Source organism: Ambystoma mexicanum, chromosome 4q (assembly GCF_040938575.1).
Source record: "Ambystoma mexicanum isolate Mex_15411 chromosome 4q, UKY_AmexF1_1, whole genome shotgun sequence".
Taxonomy (NCBI): domain Eukaryota; kingdom Metazoa; phylum Chordata; class Amphibia; order Caudata; family Ambystomatidae; genus Ambystoma; species Ambystoma mexicanum.
Window position 1 is genome coordinate 435,176,863 of NC_090928.1, and position 19,809 is coordinate 435,196,671.

A 19,809-nucleotide genomic window follows, 5' to 3' on the forward strand; every position below is an offset into this window, starting at 1 on the left:
AAGAAAACATTTACAATCTTAGCATTTTATGTAATGAGCAACACATTTCTACATTTGAAATACTCCTGATCATCTCCTGAAACATAGGGTAAACACCATGAAACTGTTTAGGATTTCTTCATATGATACAAGCTGTGTTTTACATTCACCCATGGTCTACTGGTGATATTATCAGTTTGAAATAGTCCATTGGAAGCTCATATGAATGTTATAAAACTGTGGTGGAAACCAATAATATGCCCTTAAAGAACTGTATTAATTCGTACAGCTGACCAGAAGTGCACTGATGTCATTAGTTCTACAAGTTCCATACAGTCACCCACTCTATCACATTTTTGAAAAAGAGCAGTTTTCAGCATTCAAGGGTTTAACTCAGTGGTAGAGCATAGGAGTGCAGTTCAAGAAGTCCCTGTTTCATAACCATATACCCTCATCAATAGATCCTTTTAAAATGTTTTTCAACCCAATGCACTGTAAGAAACAATAGGATATATCATCATTTCATATAAAAAAAACAATGAACAATTGGGTTTAACTATACTCTTAGCACAAAATCAACAAACTGCAGTAGAGAAGCAGCTACATTTTGCAGAATTTGTGCATTTGACAAAATATTTTTTTTCCATGTTCCAAGATCTACATGTGATACGAAATGTATGAATTCTTGCAATGGAAACCTCACTGTATTCTACCAAGGCAGATAAAGGACATCCTTCGCACCCCATATACTTATACGGAGGGTTTAGTGGCTGAACATGCTTTGCTTTGATGGTGATTGCATGTTGCTTGCACTTTGTGCATATTACTGAATTAATAAAGGTGAACTTTTCAGAACTGGCGGTATAGCTCAGTGGTAGAGCATTTGACTGCAGATCAAGAGGTCTCTAGTTCAAATCTGGATGCCCCCTTGTTCAACTGTTTTACCTTTAGAAATATTTTTTTATTAAATAAATTGAAGAAAACATTTACAATCTTAGCATTTTATGTAATGAGCAACACATTTCTACATTTGAAATACTCCTGATCATCTCCATGAAACTGTTTAGGATTTCCTCATATGATACAAGCTGTGTTTTACATTCACCAAAGTTCTACTGGTGATATGATCAGTTTGAAATAGACCATTGGAAGCTCATATGAATGTTATAAAACTGTGGTGGAAACCAATAATATGCCCTTAATGAAATGTATTAATTTGTACAGCTGACCAGTAGTGCACTGATGTCATTAGTTCTACAAGTTCCATAGAGTCACCCACTCTATCACCTTTTTAAAAACGGGCAGTTTTCAACATTCAAGGGTTTATGTCAGTGGTAGAGCGTAGGAGTGTAGTTCAAGAAGTCCCTGTTTCATAACCATATACCCTCTTCAATAGATCCTGTTAAAATGTTTTTCAACCCAATGCACTGTAAGAAACAATAGGATATATCATCATTTCATATACAAAACAATGAACAATTGGGTTTAACTATGCTGTTAGCACAAAATCAACAAACTGCAGTAGAGAAGCAGTTACATTTTGCAGAATTTGTGCATTTGACAAAAGATTTTTTTTCCATGTTCCAAGATCTACATGTGATACGAAATGTATGAATTCTTGCAATGGAAACCTCACTGTATTTTACCAAGGCAGATAAAGGACATCCTTCGCACCCCAAATACTTATAAGGAGGGTTTGGTGGCTGAAAATGCATTGCTTTGATGGTGATTTCATGTTGCTTGCACTTTGTACATATTACTGAATTAATAAAGGTGAACATTTCAGAACTGGGGGTATAGCTCGGTGGTAGAGCATTTGACTGGAGGTAAAGCGGTCCCTAGTTCAAATCTGGGTCCCCCCTTGTTCAACTGTTTCACCTGTAGAAATATTTTTTTAATTAAATAAATTGAAGAAAACATTTACAATCTTAGCATTTTATGTAATGAGCAACACATTTCTACATTTGAAATACTCCTGATCATCTCCTGAAACATAGGGTAAACACCATGAAACTGTTTAGGATTTCTTCGTATGATACAAGCTGTGTTTTACATTCACCCAAGTTCTACTGGTGATATTATCAGTTTGAAATAGCCCATTGGAAGCTCATATGAATGTTATAAAACTATGGTGGAAACCAATAATATGCCTTTAATGAAATGTATTAATTTGTACAGCTGACCAGAAGTGCACTGATTTCATTAGTTCTACAAGTTCCATACAGTCACCCACTCTATCACCTTTTTAAAAAAGGGCAGTTTTCAGCATTCAAGGGTTTATTTCAGTTGTAGAGCGTAGGAGTGCTTTTCAAGAAGTTCCTGTTTCATAACCATATACCCTCTTCAATAGATCCTGTTAAAATGTTTTTTTTAACCCAATGCACTGTAAAAACCAATAAGATATATCATCATTTCATATACAAAACAATGAACAATTGGGTTTAGCTATGCTCTTAGCACAAAATCAACAAAATGCAGTAGAGGAACAGTTACGTTTTGCAGAATTTGTGCATTTGACAAAAGATTATTTTCCATGTTCCAAGATCTACATGTGATACGAAATGTATGAATTCTTGCAATGGAAACCTCACTGTATTTTAACAAGGCAGATAAAGGACATCTTTTGTACCCCTTATACTTATAATGAGGGTTTGGTGGCTGAAAATGCATTGCTTTGATGGTGATTGCATGTTGCTTCCACTTTGTACATATTACTGAATAAATAAAGGTGAGCATTTCAGAAATGGGGGTAGAGCTCAGGGGTAGAGCATTTCACTGCAAATCAAAAGGTCCCTAGTTCAAATCTGGGTGCCCCCTTGTCCAACTGTTTTACCTGTAGAATTAAGGAAATTGAAGAAAACATTTACAATCATAGCATTTTATGTAATGAGCAACACATTTCTACTTTTGAAATACTCCTGATCATCTCCTGAAACATAGGGTAAACACCATGAAACTGGTTAGGATTTCTTTATATGATACAAGCTGTGTTTTACATTCACCCAAGTTCTACTGGTGATATTATCAGTTTGAAATAGTCCATTGGGAGCTCATATGAATGTTATAAAACTGTGGTGGAAACCAATAATATGCCCTTAAAGAACTGTATTAATTTGTACAGCTGACCAGAAGTGCACTGTTGTCATTAGTTCTACAAGTTCCATACAGTTACCCACTCTATCACATTTTAAAAAAAGGGCAGTTTTCAGCATTCAAGGGTTTAACTCAGTGGTAGAGCATAGGAGTGCAGTTCAAGAAGTCCCTGTTTCATAACCATATACCCTCGTCAATAGATCATGTTAACATGTTTTTCAACCCAATGCACTATAAGAAACAATAGGATATATCATCATTTCATATACAAAACAGTGAACAATTGGGTTTAACTATGCTCTTAGCACAAAATCAATAAACTGCAGTAGAGAAGCAGTTACGTTTTGCAGAATTTGTGCATTTGACAAACGTTTTTTTCCATGTTCCAAGATCTACATGTGATGCGAAATGTATGAATTCTTGCAATGGAAACCTCACTGTATTTTACCAAGGCAGATAAAGGACATTTTTGTACCCCTTATACTTATAAGGAGGGTTTGGTGGCTGAACATGCTTTGCTTTGATGGTGATTGCATGTTGCTTGCACTTTGTACATATTACTGAATTAATAAAGGTGAACTTTTCAGAACTGGGGGTATAGCTCAGTGGTAGAGCATTTGACTGCAGATCAAGAGGTCCCTAGTTCAAATCTGGGTTCCCCCTTGTTCAACTATTTTACCTGTAGAAATATTTTTTTTATTAAATAAATTGAAGAAAACATTTACAATCTTAGCATTTTATGTAATGAGCAACACATTTCTACATTTGAAATACTCCTGATCATTACCTGAAATATAGGGTAAACACCACTAAGCTGTTTATGATTTCTTCATATGATACAAGCTGTGTTTTACATTCACCCAAGTTCTACTGGTGATATGATCAGTTTGAAATAGTGCATTGGAAGCTCATATGAATGTTATAAAACTGTGGTGGAAACCAATAATATGCCCTTAATGAAATGTATTAATTTGTACAACTGACCAGAAGTGCACTGATGTCATTAGTTCTACAAGTTCCATAGAGTCACCCACTCTATCACCTTTTTAAAAAAGGGCAGTTTTCAACATTGAAGGGTTTATGTCAGTGGTAGAGCGTAGGAGTGTAGTTCAAGAAGTCCCTGTTTCATAACCATATACCCTCTTCAATAGATCCTGTTAAAATGTTTTTCAAACCAATGCACTGTAAGAAACAATAGGATATATCATCATTTCATATACAAAACAATGAACAATTGGGTTTAACTATGCTCTTAGCACAATGTCAACAAACTGCAGTAGAGAAGCAGTTACATTTTGCAGAATTTGTGCATTTGACAAAAGATTTTTTTTCCATGTTTCAAGATCTACATGTGATACGAAATGTATGAATTCTTGCAATGGAAACCTCACCGTATTTTACCAAGGCAGATAAAGGACATACTTCGCACCCCTTATACTTATAAGGAGGGTTTGGCGGCTGAACATGCATTGCTTTGATGGTGATTGTATGTTGCTTGCACTTTGTACATATTACTGAATTAATAAAGGTGAACTTTTCCAAACTGTTGGTATAGCTCATTGGTAGAGCATTTGACTGCAGATCAAGAGGTCTCTAGTTCATACCTGGGTGCCGCCTTGATCAACTGTTTTACCTGTAGAAATATTTTTTTAATTAAATAAATTGAGGAAAACATTTACAATCTTAGCATTTTATGTAATGAGAAACACATTTCTACATTTGAAATACTCCTGATCATCTCCTGAAACATAGGGTAAACACCATGAAACTGTTTAGGATTTCTTCATATGATACAAGCTGTGTTTTACATTCACCCAAGTTCTACTGGTGATATTATCAGTTTGAAATAGCCAATTGGAAGCTCATATGAATGTTATAAAACTGTGGTGGAAACCAATAATATGCCCTTAATGAAATGTATTAATTTGTCCAGCTGACCAGAAGTGCACTGATGTCATTAGTTCTACAAGTTCCATACAGTCACCCACTCTATCACCTTTTTAAAAAAGGGCAGTTTTCAGCATTCAAGGGTTTAACTCAGTGGTAGAGCGTAGGAATGCAGTTCAAGAAGTCCCTGTTTCATAACCATATACCCTCTTCAATAGATCCTGTTAAAATGTTTTTCAACCCAATGCACTGTAAGAAACAATAGGATATATCATCATTTCATATAAAAAACAATGAACAATTGGGTTTAACTATGCTCTTAGCACAAAATCAACCAACTGCAGTAGAGAAGCATTTACATTTTGCAGAATTTGTGAATTTGACAAAAGTTTTTTTTCCATGTTCCAAGATCTACATGTGATACGAAATGTATGAATTCTTGAAATGGAAAACTCACTGTATTTTACCAAGGCAGATAAAAGACATCCTTCGCACCCCTTATACTTATAAGGAGGGTTTGGTGGCTGAAAATGCATTGCTTTGATGGTGATTGCATGTTGCTTCCGCTTTGTACATATTACTGAATAAATAAAGGTGAACATCATCGAATTGGGGGTATAGCTCAGTGGTAGAGCATTTGACTGCATATCAAGAGGTCCCTAATTCAAATCTGGGTGCCCCCTGGTCCAACTGTTGTACCTGTAGAAATATTGTTTTAAATAAATTGAAGAAAACATTTACAATCTTAGCATTTTATGTAATGAGCAACACATTTCTACATTTGAAATACTCCTGATCATCTCCTGAAACATAGGGTAAACACAATGAAACTGTTTAGGATTTCTTCATATGATACAAGCTGTGTTTTACATTCACCCAAGTTCTACTGGTGATATTATCAGTTTGAAATAGTCCATTGGAAGCTCATATGAATGTTATAAAACTGTGGTGGAAACCAATAATATGCCCTTAATGAAATGTATTAATTTGTACAGCTGACCAGAAGTGCACTGATGTCATTAGTTCTACAAGTTCCATACCGTCACCCACTCTATCACCTTTTTAAAAAAGGGCAGTTTTCAGCATTCAAGGGTTTAACTCAGTGATAGAGCGTAGGAATGCAGTTCAAGAAGTCCCTGTTTCATAACAATATACCCTCGTCAATAGATCCTGTTAAAAGGTTTTTCAACCCAATGCACTGTAAGAAACAATAGGATATATCATCATTTCATATAAAAAACAATGAAAAAGTGGGTTTAACTATACTCTTAGCACAAAATCAACAAACTGCAGTAGAGAAGCAGTTACGTTTTGCAGAATTTGTGCATTTGACTAACGTTTTTTTTCCATGTTCCAAGATCTACATGTAATACGAAATGTATGAATTCTTGCAATGGAAACCTCGTTGTATTTTACCAAGGCAGATAAAGGACATTTTTGTACCCCTTATACTTATAAGGAGGGTTTGGTGGCTGAAAATGCATTGCTTTGATGGTGATTGCATGTTGCTTCCACTTTGTACATATTACTGAATAAATAAAGGTGAATATTTCAGAAATGCGGGTATAGCTCGGGGGTAGAGCATTTCCCTGCAAATCAAAAGGTTCCTACTTCAAATCTGGGTGCCCCCTTGTCCAACTGTTTAACCAGTAGAAATATTTTTTTAATTAAATAAATTGAAGTAAACATTTACAATCTTAGCATTTTATGTAATGAGCAACACATTTCTACATTTGAAATACTCCTGATCATCACCTGAAACATAGGGTAAACACCATTAAGCTGTTTAGGATTTCTTCATATGATACAAGCTGTGTTTTAAATTCTCTATCTCGCCTATCTTCTTTAACTGCTTCTTTATTGACTATCCTGCTCTCCTCACTAAATCTGGTAGGAAAAAGTTTAAAAAGGACATCCTGGTCTCCAACCCAGGCCTCCCTATCGCTGACACCTACACTAGTGCCTGCTCTAAGGAAACTCTCACTGACATCCTCTTTTTCGCGCCTTCACCTGACCTATGGACCCTTCATATGGTCTCTGTGCTCTCTCCTTTTTCATCTTCTCCCATTAATGGTGGCACCCGTTGGGATGTCCTCTTGGCCCCCTTCCGCTCCTCTAAGGCCATCATTAATGTCTACGCTAATGGGACCGTCTTGGTCCAAGGCCCTCAGGCCAACCTTCACCTCTTTGATAGACGCTTCCCTCGCCTCATCAACTTCCTTTCCTCCCCTGCTGTCCCCCCCCTGTATTCGGCTACCTTGCCTCTACCCTGCCCCCTCTCGCACTCCCTCTTCACCTCCTTCTTCTACACCTCCGCAAGGCGTACCTCTGATCTGTACCCCTCCCCGGAAGTCCTTCAAGGATGGCAACCTTCTCCACTTTGCCACTCTTAACTCTCGCTCTGCCATCAAGCATTCCTCCGATATCTGTCGCCTTCTTGAGGAACTGGACCTTGACGTCCTCGGTCTCACTGAGACATGGTTCACAGCCAGCTCTGTCACGAGCTTTGACACACTCCTACCTGAAGGTTACAAGATCCTCTCTGTGTCCAGGCCCAACCGTGCAGGGTGGGGTGTTGCCCTTATCTTCCCTGAGTGGATTCCTGCCACTGTCACTCCTATGCAGACCTACTCCTCTTTTGAATGTCTTGTCTGCCGACTCTCTCTCTCTCCTAGCCATTCCCTTACCGTGGCTACTATCTATCGGCCACCTGGTCAAATTTCCTCTTTCCTCTCTGAGTGGGCTGACCTCTCCTCCTCACTCCAGTCCTCTACCACTCAACTCCTCTTTCTTGGTGACTTTAACATCCACCTAGATGCCTCCTGTCCCCCCACTGGACTCTTTCGTGACCTCTGCGACTCTCTCTCACTCTCTATTCTCCCGTCTGGGCCTACTCATTCTGCAGGGTACACTCCTGATGCTCTGATCTCTTCTGACCTTCCCCTCTCTGTCCCTCTCTCCACTCCTCTCTCCTGGAGTGATCACTTTCTCCTATCCTCCCACCTCACCCTCCCTACCCCACAGGCAAAGCCACCCTCATCATTGCCACCCACCTTCTCGGTCATCCGACCCATGAAGCGCGTGTCAGTTGCGGCTTTCGCTGCCACCTTCTCGCCCCCCCTCCCCCTTTGGCTGACTCCCACCCTGACACAGCCCTCTCCTTGCTCCACTCTGCTATATCTGATACTCTTGATATCCTTGCCCCTGTCATGAAAATCCGCCTGAAGCCCAAAGCCAAATGTAACTCCTGGTATGATTCGGATCACGTCACCCTAAAACGCAAGTGCAGAGTGGCAGAGAGGAAATGGCGTGCTTCATGTTCATCCTCTGACAAACTGGCCTGCCGCCTGCTCCAAAGGCAATACCGTCTCTCTGTTCTCACCAAGAAGAGAGCCCTTATCCAAGCCCGCATCTCTGCGGCATCTAACAACTCGGCTGAACTCTTTAAAATCTGCAAGGAGCTTGCCAACCCTGCTGCAGTCTCTACCTCTCCTGTCCCCTCCCAGGCCCTCTGCACTGCACTGGCCTCCCACTTCATCTCTAAAACTCAGGACATCCTGTCCTCACTCTCCTCCTATCACCTCCCCCCCTCTCTTCCCTGCTCTTCCTCTGGCCCTTCTGCAGCCACCCCTCCTCCCTCCTTCTCTGCCTTTCCCTTTTTTTCTGCTGACGAGGTTTCCAGACAAGTCCAATCTATGAAAGTCTCGTCTAAACAGATTCACCCCTGTTGCTCCAAAACTATCAAGGACCACATCGACTCCCTGGCTCCTGCCCTGGCTGACTTTTGAAACCACTCCTTCGCCTCTGGAGTCTTCCCATCCCCCCTCAAGCACTCCCTTGTGCACCCTCTCCTTAAGAAACCCTCTGCCGACCCCTCCTGTCCGGCTAATTATCGCCCAATCTCCATCACTCCCTTCCTGGGCAAGCTCCTGGAGAAACTGGCCATCTCCCAGCTTAACCTCCATGCTGAAGCTGTTGATAGTCTCCATGACCATCAATCTGGCTTCAGAGCGGCCAGAAGCACAGAAACTGCTCTCCGGAACATCCGTGAGGACCTGCTCTTGAACCTCGACTCCAACACTCCGTGTGTTCTCATTCTGCTCGATCTCTCTTCTGCCTTTGACACTGTCAACCATGCCATCCTGCTCAACCGTCTCCGTGATAACCTGGGTATCACTGGTCAGGCTCTGGCGTGGCTGACCTCTTTCCTTTCCAATCGACCCTCCCAGGTCCAACTTGGGTCCTTCCTCTCTGACATCTTCTTCTCCACCTGTGGCGTTCCGCAGGGATCTAATCTCTCTCCCTGGCTGTTCAACCAGTATCTGGCACTCCTTGCCCACCGCAACGCCACCCTCTGCCCCAGCTTTCAGTGCTATGCGGACAATACCCAACTCATTTTCAGACTACCCTCGTCCTCCTCCTCTCCCTCCCTCATCTCTGACTGTCTGTCTGCTATCCAGGAATGGTGTGCTGCCAATGACCTCTGCCTTAATGCTAGTAAGACTGAGATCCTACTCATCGGCACACCCACTCCCTCCTTCCCTGCAGCTCTCTGGCCGGCCTCTCTTGGCCCTCTTCCTGCTCCTACCTGCAAGGCAAAAAACCTCAGGGTCATCTTCGACTCCACACTCTCCTTCTCTCCTCATATATCTGACATCTCTAAGAAGTCACATTACCAGCTGCACCTCCTCAGAGGTATTCTTCCCTTCCTCTTCTTCCCCCAGAAGCTCACTGTCTCCCGAGCCCTGGTTCTCTCGAAGCTGGACTACTGTAACAGCCTCTATCTTAATCTGCCTGCCTCCACTCTCCGTCCTCTGCAACTCATCCAGAACAGAACTGTGAGATTTGTCCTTGGCCTCAAGCCCAGGGACCGTATCTCTCCAGGACTGAAATCTCTACACTGGCTCCCAGTGGCTGCGAGGATTAAGTTCAAAACCCTCTGCATTGTCCACAAGGCCTTCTGGGGCCTGGGGCCTAAATACCTTCAACTCTCTCTTCCAAAATATCTTCCTTCCCGACCCCTACGCTCATCCGTCTCCAACTCCCTCAGGGTCAGCCGCTTCTCGAAGCAACGAGCTGGGGGTAGATCTCTCTCCGCGGCAGGGGCTTCCCTCTGGAACAGCCTTCCTGCCTCCCTGAAACTTGAGGAGAACCATCTCCGGTTCCAGAAGCACCTCAAAACCTTCCTCTTCACTTCTGCTTTCTCTCTCCCTCTCCCCTGCTAAATTCTTCACCAAACTGCACTGATTCTGCAACTGGGCCACTCTCACCAACCTCGGTCCTGGGCCCAGTCACTCTTCACTTGCACTGCCTCCCTGGCAACCCCTGCACTGCGGGACTGTCTCTGTATCCCTACAGCCCCCCCAGCACTTGTCTGCACTTACCTTGCACTTGCCACCAGCTGGCCCTATTTATTTATTATTTTATTTCTATTCTACTTATTTGTACTGCACTCCCCCCCTCCCCCTTCCCCTTGCACTTTTTCCCTTCCCCCTACCCCTGCACTTGCGCGGTCTGAATGACACCTGGCCTAGTAGGATCGTTGTCTGTCTTCCCCTTGTGCCCCCCTCCCTGCCTCGTCGCGCCTTGAAACACTTGTGTATAGGCGCGTTACAAATGCCATATCATATCATATCATATCACCCAAGTTCTACTGGTGATATTATCAGTTTGAAATAGTCCATTGGAAGCTCATGAAGTGGGAGAAAAGACACCCCCGAATCTCCTTGCGCCCCTGGCCTAGAGGATCGCGACCCAGACACCCACCACGAGATGAATTAGCCTATCTACCAGACAACCAAATACCTGGTACAGGAACATACGGATGTGCCCATCAGCCTGCCCACCAGCCTGCCCTGCTCAAGCCGACACCTGCGGCATGGATGAACTCGACTAAACCCTTCAACAGTAAATAAACATATCGTTAGAGATGCCATGATGACCTAGCCAACTGTCAGAACACCCGTCCAATCATGTACACTGGACACCCCCACTCCAATCCACACTAAGAAGATACTCAGTGCTATAACGTAGGTGACGGACACACCCACTGATGCGCATCTTTATTATTTTTCACATAGGTTTTTTCGAAATGCAGAAACGCAAGACGCACACAACACTCATCTAAATGCTTGCTGACGCTTCTCCTAACCCTTACATTGTGATGAAAATACAACGTAGACATGATCCCGCATATGAAGCAATGTGATACCACAACTTAAAGTGCCGTGCATTAAACATCCCCACCTATGCACCAGGCCCAAGTAGGCCACAAGCAAGAGCCTCCACGAACATTGGATGAGCAAGAGTTCAATTGCTGACCCTGAAGAACGCGCCCAGCGTGAACTGACAGCCAAGGTAGCGATGTTGCAACTCGCATGCCACCAGCCGACGCCAAGGTCACACCTGCAAACTAAGCCAGACACACAGTGGAAAATACAACCTTAAATGTGCAGAATTCTGCCTCAACCACGGTCTCTCCTCACGTGACCAAGCCAAACCTGACAGGGTGCCAGACCCAGGAGGGAGAAGTCGCCTGGGTCCCACGTTTGAGACACAGGCTCCAACAATGAAATGACCCAATGAACACCTACAGCGAAGGGAATGGTCTGCTCTCAGGCATATGAGCAAATCCACGCATTGTCTGCACGAACACATAGTTACATATTGTTGCAAATGACAGGTACACCGCGAGCTGGGAACAACGATGGTCCCAGGCTGGGGGGCTCACGAGTCGACCAATCGGAACATGGGGCACTCATCACTGATGCCACTAACATTAGCCAATCATTAGGGGTCTTTGTGTAAAAATGTTCAAGTATCTAATAGAAGGGACAACCCAAGTATACCACCTGACTGACCCTTAACCACTAACAGCGTTCTCTTTACGTATGCTATACTAACCCTACCACTCGAGGAACCAATCCAGAGTGGCGATGGGTTTTTGCTAACTTTCCCAGGTGACGCAAGTAGCGCGTCATACTGAGGCAAAAAGGGGCCTGCGAGCCCCACAAATTTCGAGAGTCTGGACGGACGCGTACAATCCTAGACCCATCCTTGCCGTTATTCAATAAACAGCAGAACCACCTTGCTTCTTGTGTGTGTCTCATACTAATTTTTGGGATACGCGGGAGGAGTTGGGGCCTCCCAGCCCAGAGGTCCGCGGAAGGCCCAGCCGACCCAGGGAGAAACCATCCGACACTCATATGAATGTTATAAAACTGTGGTGGAAACCAATAATATGCCCTTAATGAAATGTATTAATTTGTACAGCTGACCAGAAGTGCACTGATGTCATTAGTTCTACAAGTTCCATACAGTCACCCACTCTATCACCTTTTTAAAAAAGGGCAGTTTTCAACATTGAAGGGTTTATGTCAGTGGTAGAACGTAGGAGTGTAGTTCAAGAAGTCCCTGTTTCATAACCATGTACCCTCTTCAATAGATCCTGTTAAAATATTTTTCAACCCAATGCACTGTAAGAAACAATAGGATATATCATCATTTCTTATACAAAACAATGAAGTATTGGGTTTAACTATGCTCTTAGCACAAAATCGACAAACTGCAGTAGAGAAGCAGTTACATTTTGCAGAATTTGTGCATTTGACAAAAGATTTTTTTTCCATGTTCCAAGATCTACATGTGAAACGAAATGTATGAATTCTTGCAATGGAAACCTCACTGTATTTTACCAAGGCAGATAAAGGACATCTTTTGTATCCCTTATACTTATAAGGAGGGTTTGGTGGCTGAAAATGCATTGCTTTGATGGTGATTGCATGTTGCTTCCACTTTGTACATATTACTGAATAAATAAAGGTGAATATTTCAGAAATGGGGGTATAGCTCAGGGGTAGAGCATTTGACTGCAGATCAAGAGGTCCCTAGTTCAAATCTGGGTGCCCCCTTCTTCAACTGTTTTACCTGTAGAAATATTTTTTTAATTAAATAAATTGAAGTAAACATTTACAATCTTAGCATTTTATGTAATGAGCAACACATTTCTACATTTGAAATACTCCTGATCATCACCTGAAACATAGGGAAAACACCATTAAGCTGTTTAGGATTTCTTCATATGATACAAGCTGTGTTTTACATTCACCCAAGTTCTACTGGTGATATGATCAGTTTATAATAGTCCATTGGAAGCTCATATGAATGTTATAGAACTGTGGTGGAAACCAATAATATGCCCTTAATGAAATGTATTAATTTGTACAGCTGACCAGAAGTGCACTGATGTCATTAGTTCTACAAGTTCCATACAGTCACCCACTCTATCACTTGTTTAAAAAAGGGCAGTTTTCAGCATTCAAGGGTTTATGTGAGTGGGAGAGATAGGAGTGCAGTTCAAGAAGTCCCTGTTTCATAACCATATACCCTCTTCAATAGATCCTGTTAAAATGTTTTTCAACCCAATGCACTGTAAGAAACAATAAGATATATCATCATTTCATATACAAAACAATGAACAATTGGGTTTAACTATGCTCTTAGCACCAAATCAACAAACTGCAGTAGAGAAGCAGTTACATTTTGCAGAATTTGTGCATTTGACAAAAGTTTTTTTTTCCATGTTCCAAGATCTACATGTGATACGAAATGTATGAATTCTTGCACTGGAAACCTCACTGTATTTTACCAAGGCAGATAAAGGACATCCTTCGCACCCCATATACTCATAAGGAGGGTTTGGTGGCTGAAAATGCATTGCTTTGATGGTGATTGCATGTTGCTTGCACTTTGTACATATTACTGAATTAATAAAGGTGAACATTTTACGACTGCGGGTATAGCTCAGTGGTAGAGCATTTGACTGCAGATCAAGAGGTCCTTAGTTGAAATCTGGGTGCCCACTGGTCCAACTGTTGTACCTGTAGAAATATTTTTTTAAATAAAATGAATAAAACATTTACAATCTTAGCATTTTATGTAATGAGCAACACATTTCTACATTTGAAATACTCCTGATCATCTCCTGAAACATAGGGTAAAAACCATTAAGCTGTTTCGGATTTCTTCGTATGATACAAGCTGTGTGTTACATTCACCCAAGTTCTACTGGTGATATTATCAGTTTGAAATCGTCCATTGGAAGCTCATATGAATGTTATAAAACTGTGGTGGAAACCAATAATATGCCCTTAATGAAATGTATTAATTTGTACAGCTGACCAGAAGTGCACTGATGTCATTAGTTCCACAAGTTCCATATAGTCACCCACTCTATCACTTTTTTAAAAAAGGGCAGTTTTCAGCATTCAAGGGTTTATGTCAGTGGTAGAGGGTAGGAGTGCAGTTCAAGAAGTCCCTGTTTCATAACCATATACCCTCTTCAATAGATCCTGTTAAAATGTTTTTCAACCCAATGCACGGTAAGAAACAATAAGATATATCATCATTTCATATACAAAACAATGAACAATTGGGTTTAACTATGCTCTTAGCACAAAATCAAAAAACTGCAGTAGAGAAACAGTTAAGTTTTGCAGAATTTGTGTATTTGACAAAAGTTTTTTTTCCATGTTCCAATATCTACATGTGATACGAAATGTATGAATTCTTGCACTGGAAACCTCACTGTATTTTACGGAGGCAGATAAAGGACATCTTTTGTACCCCTTATACTTATAAGGAGGGTTTGGTGGCTGAAAATACATTGCTTTGATGGTGATTGCATGTTGCTTCCACTTTGTACATATTACTGAATAAATAAAGGTAAACATTTCCGAATGTAGGAAATAGCTCAGTGGTAGAGCATTTGATTGCAGATCAAGAGGTCCCTAGTTCAAATCTGGGTGCCCCCTTGTCCAACTGTTTTACCTGTAGAAATATGTTTTTAATTAAATAAATTGAAGAAAACATTTACAATCTTAGCATTTTATGTAATGAGCAACACATTTCTACATTTGAAATACTCCTGATCATCTCCGGAAACATAGGTTAAACACAATTAAGCTGTTTCGGAATTCTTCATATGATACAAGCTGTGTATTACATTCACCCAAGTTCTACTGGTGATATTATCAGTTTGAAATAGTCCAATGGAAGCTCATATGAACGTTATAAAACTGTGGTGGAAACCAATAATATGCCCTTAATGAAATGTATTAATTTGTCCAGCTGACCAGAAGTGCACTGATCTCATTAGTTCTACAAGTTCCATACAGTCACCCACTCTATCACCTTTTTAAAAAAGGGCAGTTTTCAGCATTCAAGGGTTTAACTCAGTGGTAGAGTGTAGAAATGCAGTTCAAGAAGTCCCTGATTCATAACCATATATCCTCTTCAATAGATCCTGTTAATGTTTTTCAACCCAATGCACTGTAAGAAACAATAGGATATATAATCATTTCATATAAAAAACAATGAACAATTGGGTTTAACTATGCTCTTAGCACAAAATCAACAAACTGCAGTAGAGAAGCAGTTAGTTACGTGTTGCAGAATTTGTGCATTTGACAAAAGTTTTTTTTCCATGTTCCAAGATCTACATGTGATACGAAATGTATGAATTCTTGCAATGGAAACCTCACTGTATTTTACCAAGGCAGATAAAGGACATCCTTCGCACCCCATATACCTATAAGGAGGGTTTGGTGGCTGAAAATGCTTTGCTTTGATGGTGATTGCATGTTGCTTGCACTTTGTACATATTACTGAATTAATAAAGGTGAATATTTTAGAACTGGGGGTATAGCTCAGTGGTAGAGTATTTGACTGCAGTTCAAGAGGTCCCTAGTTCAAATCTGGGTGCCCCCTGGTCTAAGTGTTGTACCTGTAGAAATATTTTTTTAAATAAATTGAAGAAAACATTTACAATCATAGCATTTTATGTAATGAGCAACACATTTCTACATTTGAAATACTCCTGATCATCTCCTGAAACATAGTGTAAACACCATTAAGCTGTTTCGGATTTCTTCGTAATGATACAAGCTGTGTATTACATTCACCCAATTTCTACTGGTGATATTATCAGTTTGAAATAGTCCATTGGAAGCTCATATGAATGTTATAAAACTGTGGCAGAAACCAATAATATGCCCTTAATGAAATATATTAATTTATACAGCTGACCAGAAGTGCACTGATGTCATTAGTTCTACAAGTTCCATACAGCCACCCACTCTATCACTTTTTTAAAAAAGGGCAGTTTTCAGCATTCAAGGGTTTATGTCAGTGGTAGAGGGTCAGAGTGCAGTTCAAGAAGTCCCTGTTTCATAACCATATACCCTCTTCAATAGATCCTGTTAAAATGTTTTTCAACCCAATGCAGTGTAAGAAACAATAAGATATATCATCATTTCATATACAAAACAATGAACAATTGGGTTTAACTATGCTCTTAGTACAAAATCAACAAACTGCAGTAGAGAAGCAGTTACGTTTTGCAGAATTTGTGCATTTGACAAAGTTTTTTTTTCCATGTTCCAAGATCTACATGTGATACGAAATGTATGAATTCTTGCACTGGAAAGCTCACTGTATTTTACGAAGGCAGATGAAGGACATCTTTTGTACCCCTTATACTTATAAGGAGGGTTTGGTGGCTGAAAATACATTGCTTTGATGGTGATTGCATGTTGCTTCCACTTTGTACATATTACTGAATAAATAAAGGTAAACATTTCAGAATGTAGGATATAGCTCAGTGGTAGAGCATTTGTTTGCAGATCAAGAGGTCCCTAGTTCAAATCTGGGTGCCCCCTTGTCCAACTGTTTTACCTGTAGAAATATGTTTTTAATTAAATAAATTGAAGAAAACATTTACAATCTTAGCATTTTATGTAATGAGCAACACATTTCTACATTTGAAATACTCCTGATCATCTCCGGAAACATAGGTTAAACACAATTAAGCTGTTTCGGAATTCTTCATATGATACAAGCTGTGTATTACATTCACCCAAGTTCTACTGGTGATATTATCAGTTTGAAATAGTCCATTGGAAGGGCATATGAATGTTATAAAACTGTGGTGGAAACCAATAATATGCCCTTAATGAAATGTATTAATTTGTACAGCTGACCAGAAGTGCACTGATGTCATTAGTTCTACACGTTCCATACAGTCACCCACTCTATCACCTTTTTAAAAAAGAGCAGTTTTCAGCATTCAATGGTTTATGTCCGTGGTAGAGGGTAGGAGTGCAGTTCAAGAAATCCCTGTTTCATAACCATATACCCTCTTCAATAGATCCTGTTAAAATATTTTTCAACCCAATGCACTGTAAGAAACAATAGGATGTATCATCATTTCATATAAAAACAATGAACAATTGGGTTTAACTATGCTCTTAGCACAAAATCAACAAACTGCAGTAGAGAAGCAGTTACGTTTTGCAGAATTTGTGCATTTGACAAACGTTTTTTTTCCATGTTCCAAGATCTACATGTGATACGAAATGTATGAATTCTTGCAATGGAAACCTCACTGTATTTTACCAAGGCAGATAAAGGACATCTTGTGTAACCCTTATAGGTATAAGGAGGGTTTGGTGGCTAAAAATGCATTGCTTTGATGGTGATTGCATGTTGCTTCCGCTTTGTACATATTACTGAATAAATAAAGGTGAACATCATCGAATTGGGGGTATAGCTCAGTGGTAGAGCATTTGACTGCACATCAAGAGGTTCCTAATTCAAATCTGGGTGCCCCCTGGTCCAACTGTTGTACCTGTAGAAATATTGTTTTAAATAAATTGAAGAAAACATTTACAATCTTAGCATTTTATGTAATGAGCAACACATTTCTACATTTGAAATACTCCTGATCACCTCCTGAAACATAGTGTAAACACCATTAAGCTGTTTCGGATTTCTTCGTATGATACAAGCTGTGTATTACATTCACCCAAGTTCTACTGGTGATATTATCAGTTTGAAATAGTCCATTGGAAGCTCATATGAACGTTATAAGACTGTGGTGGAAACCAATAATATGCCCTTAATGAAATGTATTAATTTGTCCAGCTGACCAGAAGTGCACTGATGTCATTAGTTCTACAAGTTCCATACAGTCACCCACTCTGTCACCTTTTTAAAAAAGGGCAGTTTTCAGCATTCAAGGGTTTAACTCAGTGGTAGAGCGTAGAAATGCAGTTCAAGAAGTCCCTGATTCATAACCATATATCCTCTTCAATAGATCCTGTTAAAATGTTTTTCAACCCAATGCACTGTAAGAAACAATATAATATATAATCATTTCATATAAAAAACAATGAACAATTGGGTTTAACTATGCTCTTAGCACAAAATCAACAAACTGCAGTAGAGAAGCAGTTACGTTTTGCAGAATTTGTGCATTTGACAAACGTTTTTTTTCCATGTTCCAAGATCTACATGTGATACGAAATGTATGAATTCTTGCAATGGAAACCTCACTGTATTTTACCAAGGCAGATAAAGGACATCTTGTGTAACCCTTATAGGTATAAGGAAGGTTTGGTGGCTGAAAATGCATTGCTTTGATGGTGATTGCATGTTGCTTCCACTTTGTACATATTACTGAATTAATAAAGGAGAGTGTTTCAGAACTGGGGGTATAGTTCAGTGGTAGAGCATTTGACTGCAGATCAATAGGTCCCTAGTTCAAATTTGGGTGTCCCCTTGTCCAACTGTTGTACCTGTAGAAATATTTTTTTAAATAAATTGAACAAAACATTTACAATCTTAGCATTTTATGTAATGAGCAACACATTTCTACATATGAAATACTCCTGATCATCTCCTGAAACATAGGGTAAACACCATTAAGCTGTTTAGGATTTCTTCATATGATACAAGCTGTGTTTTACATTCACCCAAGTTCTACTGGTGATATTATCAGTTTGAAATAGTCCATTGGAAGCTCATATGAACGTTATAAAACTGTGGTGGAAACCAATAATATGCCCTTAATGAAATGTATTAATTTGTCCAGCTGACCAGAAGTGTACTGATGTCATTAGTTCTACAAGTTCCATACAGTCACCCACTCTATCACCTTTTTAAAAAAGGGCAGTTTTCAGCATTCAAGGGTTTAACTCAGTGGTAGAGCGTAGGAATGCAGCTCAAGAAGTCCCTGTTTCATAACCATCTACCCTCTTCAATAGATCCTGTTAAAATGTTTTTCAACCCAATGCACTGTAAGAAACAATAGGATATATCATCATTTCATATAAAAAACAATGAACAATTGGGTTTAACTATGCTCTTAGCACAAAATCAACAAACTGCAGTAGAGAAGCAGTTACGTTTTGCAGAATTTGTGAATTTGACAAAAGTTTTTTTTCCATGTTCCAAGATCTACATGTGATACGAAATGTATGAATTCTTGAAATGGAAAACTCACTGTATTTTACCAAGGCAGATAAAGGACATCCTTCGCACCCCTTATACTTATAAGGAGGGTTTGGTGGCTGAAAATGCATTGCTTTGATGGTGATTGCATGTTGCTTCCGCTTTGTACATATTACTGAATAAATAAAGGTGAACATCATCGAATTGGGGGTATAGCTCAGTGGTAGAGCATTTGACTGCAGATCAAGAGGTCCCTAATTCAAATCTGGGTGCCCACTGGTCCAACTATTGTACCTGTAGAAATATTGTTTTAAATAAATTGAAAAAACATTTACAATCTTAGCATTTTATGTAATGAGCAACACATTTCTACATTTGAAATACTCCTGATCATCTCCTGAAACATAGTGTAAACACCATTAAGCTGTTTCGGATTTCTTCGTATGATACAAGCTGTGTATTACATTCACCCAAGTTCTACTGGTGATATTATCAGTTTGAAATAGTCCATTGGAAGCTCATATGAACGTTATAAGACTGTGGTGGAAACCAATAATATGC

General features: G+C 40.0%; 3 non-coding genes across 3 annotated transcripts; all 3 read left to right on the top strand.

Moving 5' to 3' along the window:
• The first annotated feature begins 3,663 nt into the window (after positions 1-3,663).
• Positions 3,664-3,735, top strand: TRNAC-GCA (transfer RNA cysteine (anticodon GCA)). Its single transcript has one exon. It is a non-coding gene; the product is annotated as a tRNA-Cys (tRNA).
• A 9,062-nt stretch (positions 3,736-12,797) lies between these two features.
• On the top strand, positions 12,798-12,869 carry TRNAC-GCA (transfer RNA cysteine (anticodon GCA)). Its single transcript has one exon. It is a non-coding gene; the product is annotated as a tRNA-Cys (tRNA).
• A 2,785-nt stretch (positions 12,870-15,654) lies between these two features.
• Positions 15,655-15,726, top strand: TRNAC-GCA (transfer RNA cysteine (anticodon GCA)). Its single transcript has one exon. It is a non-coding gene; the product is annotated as a tRNA-Cys (tRNA).
• The last annotated feature ends 4,083 nt before the right edge of the window (positions 15,727-19,809 follow it).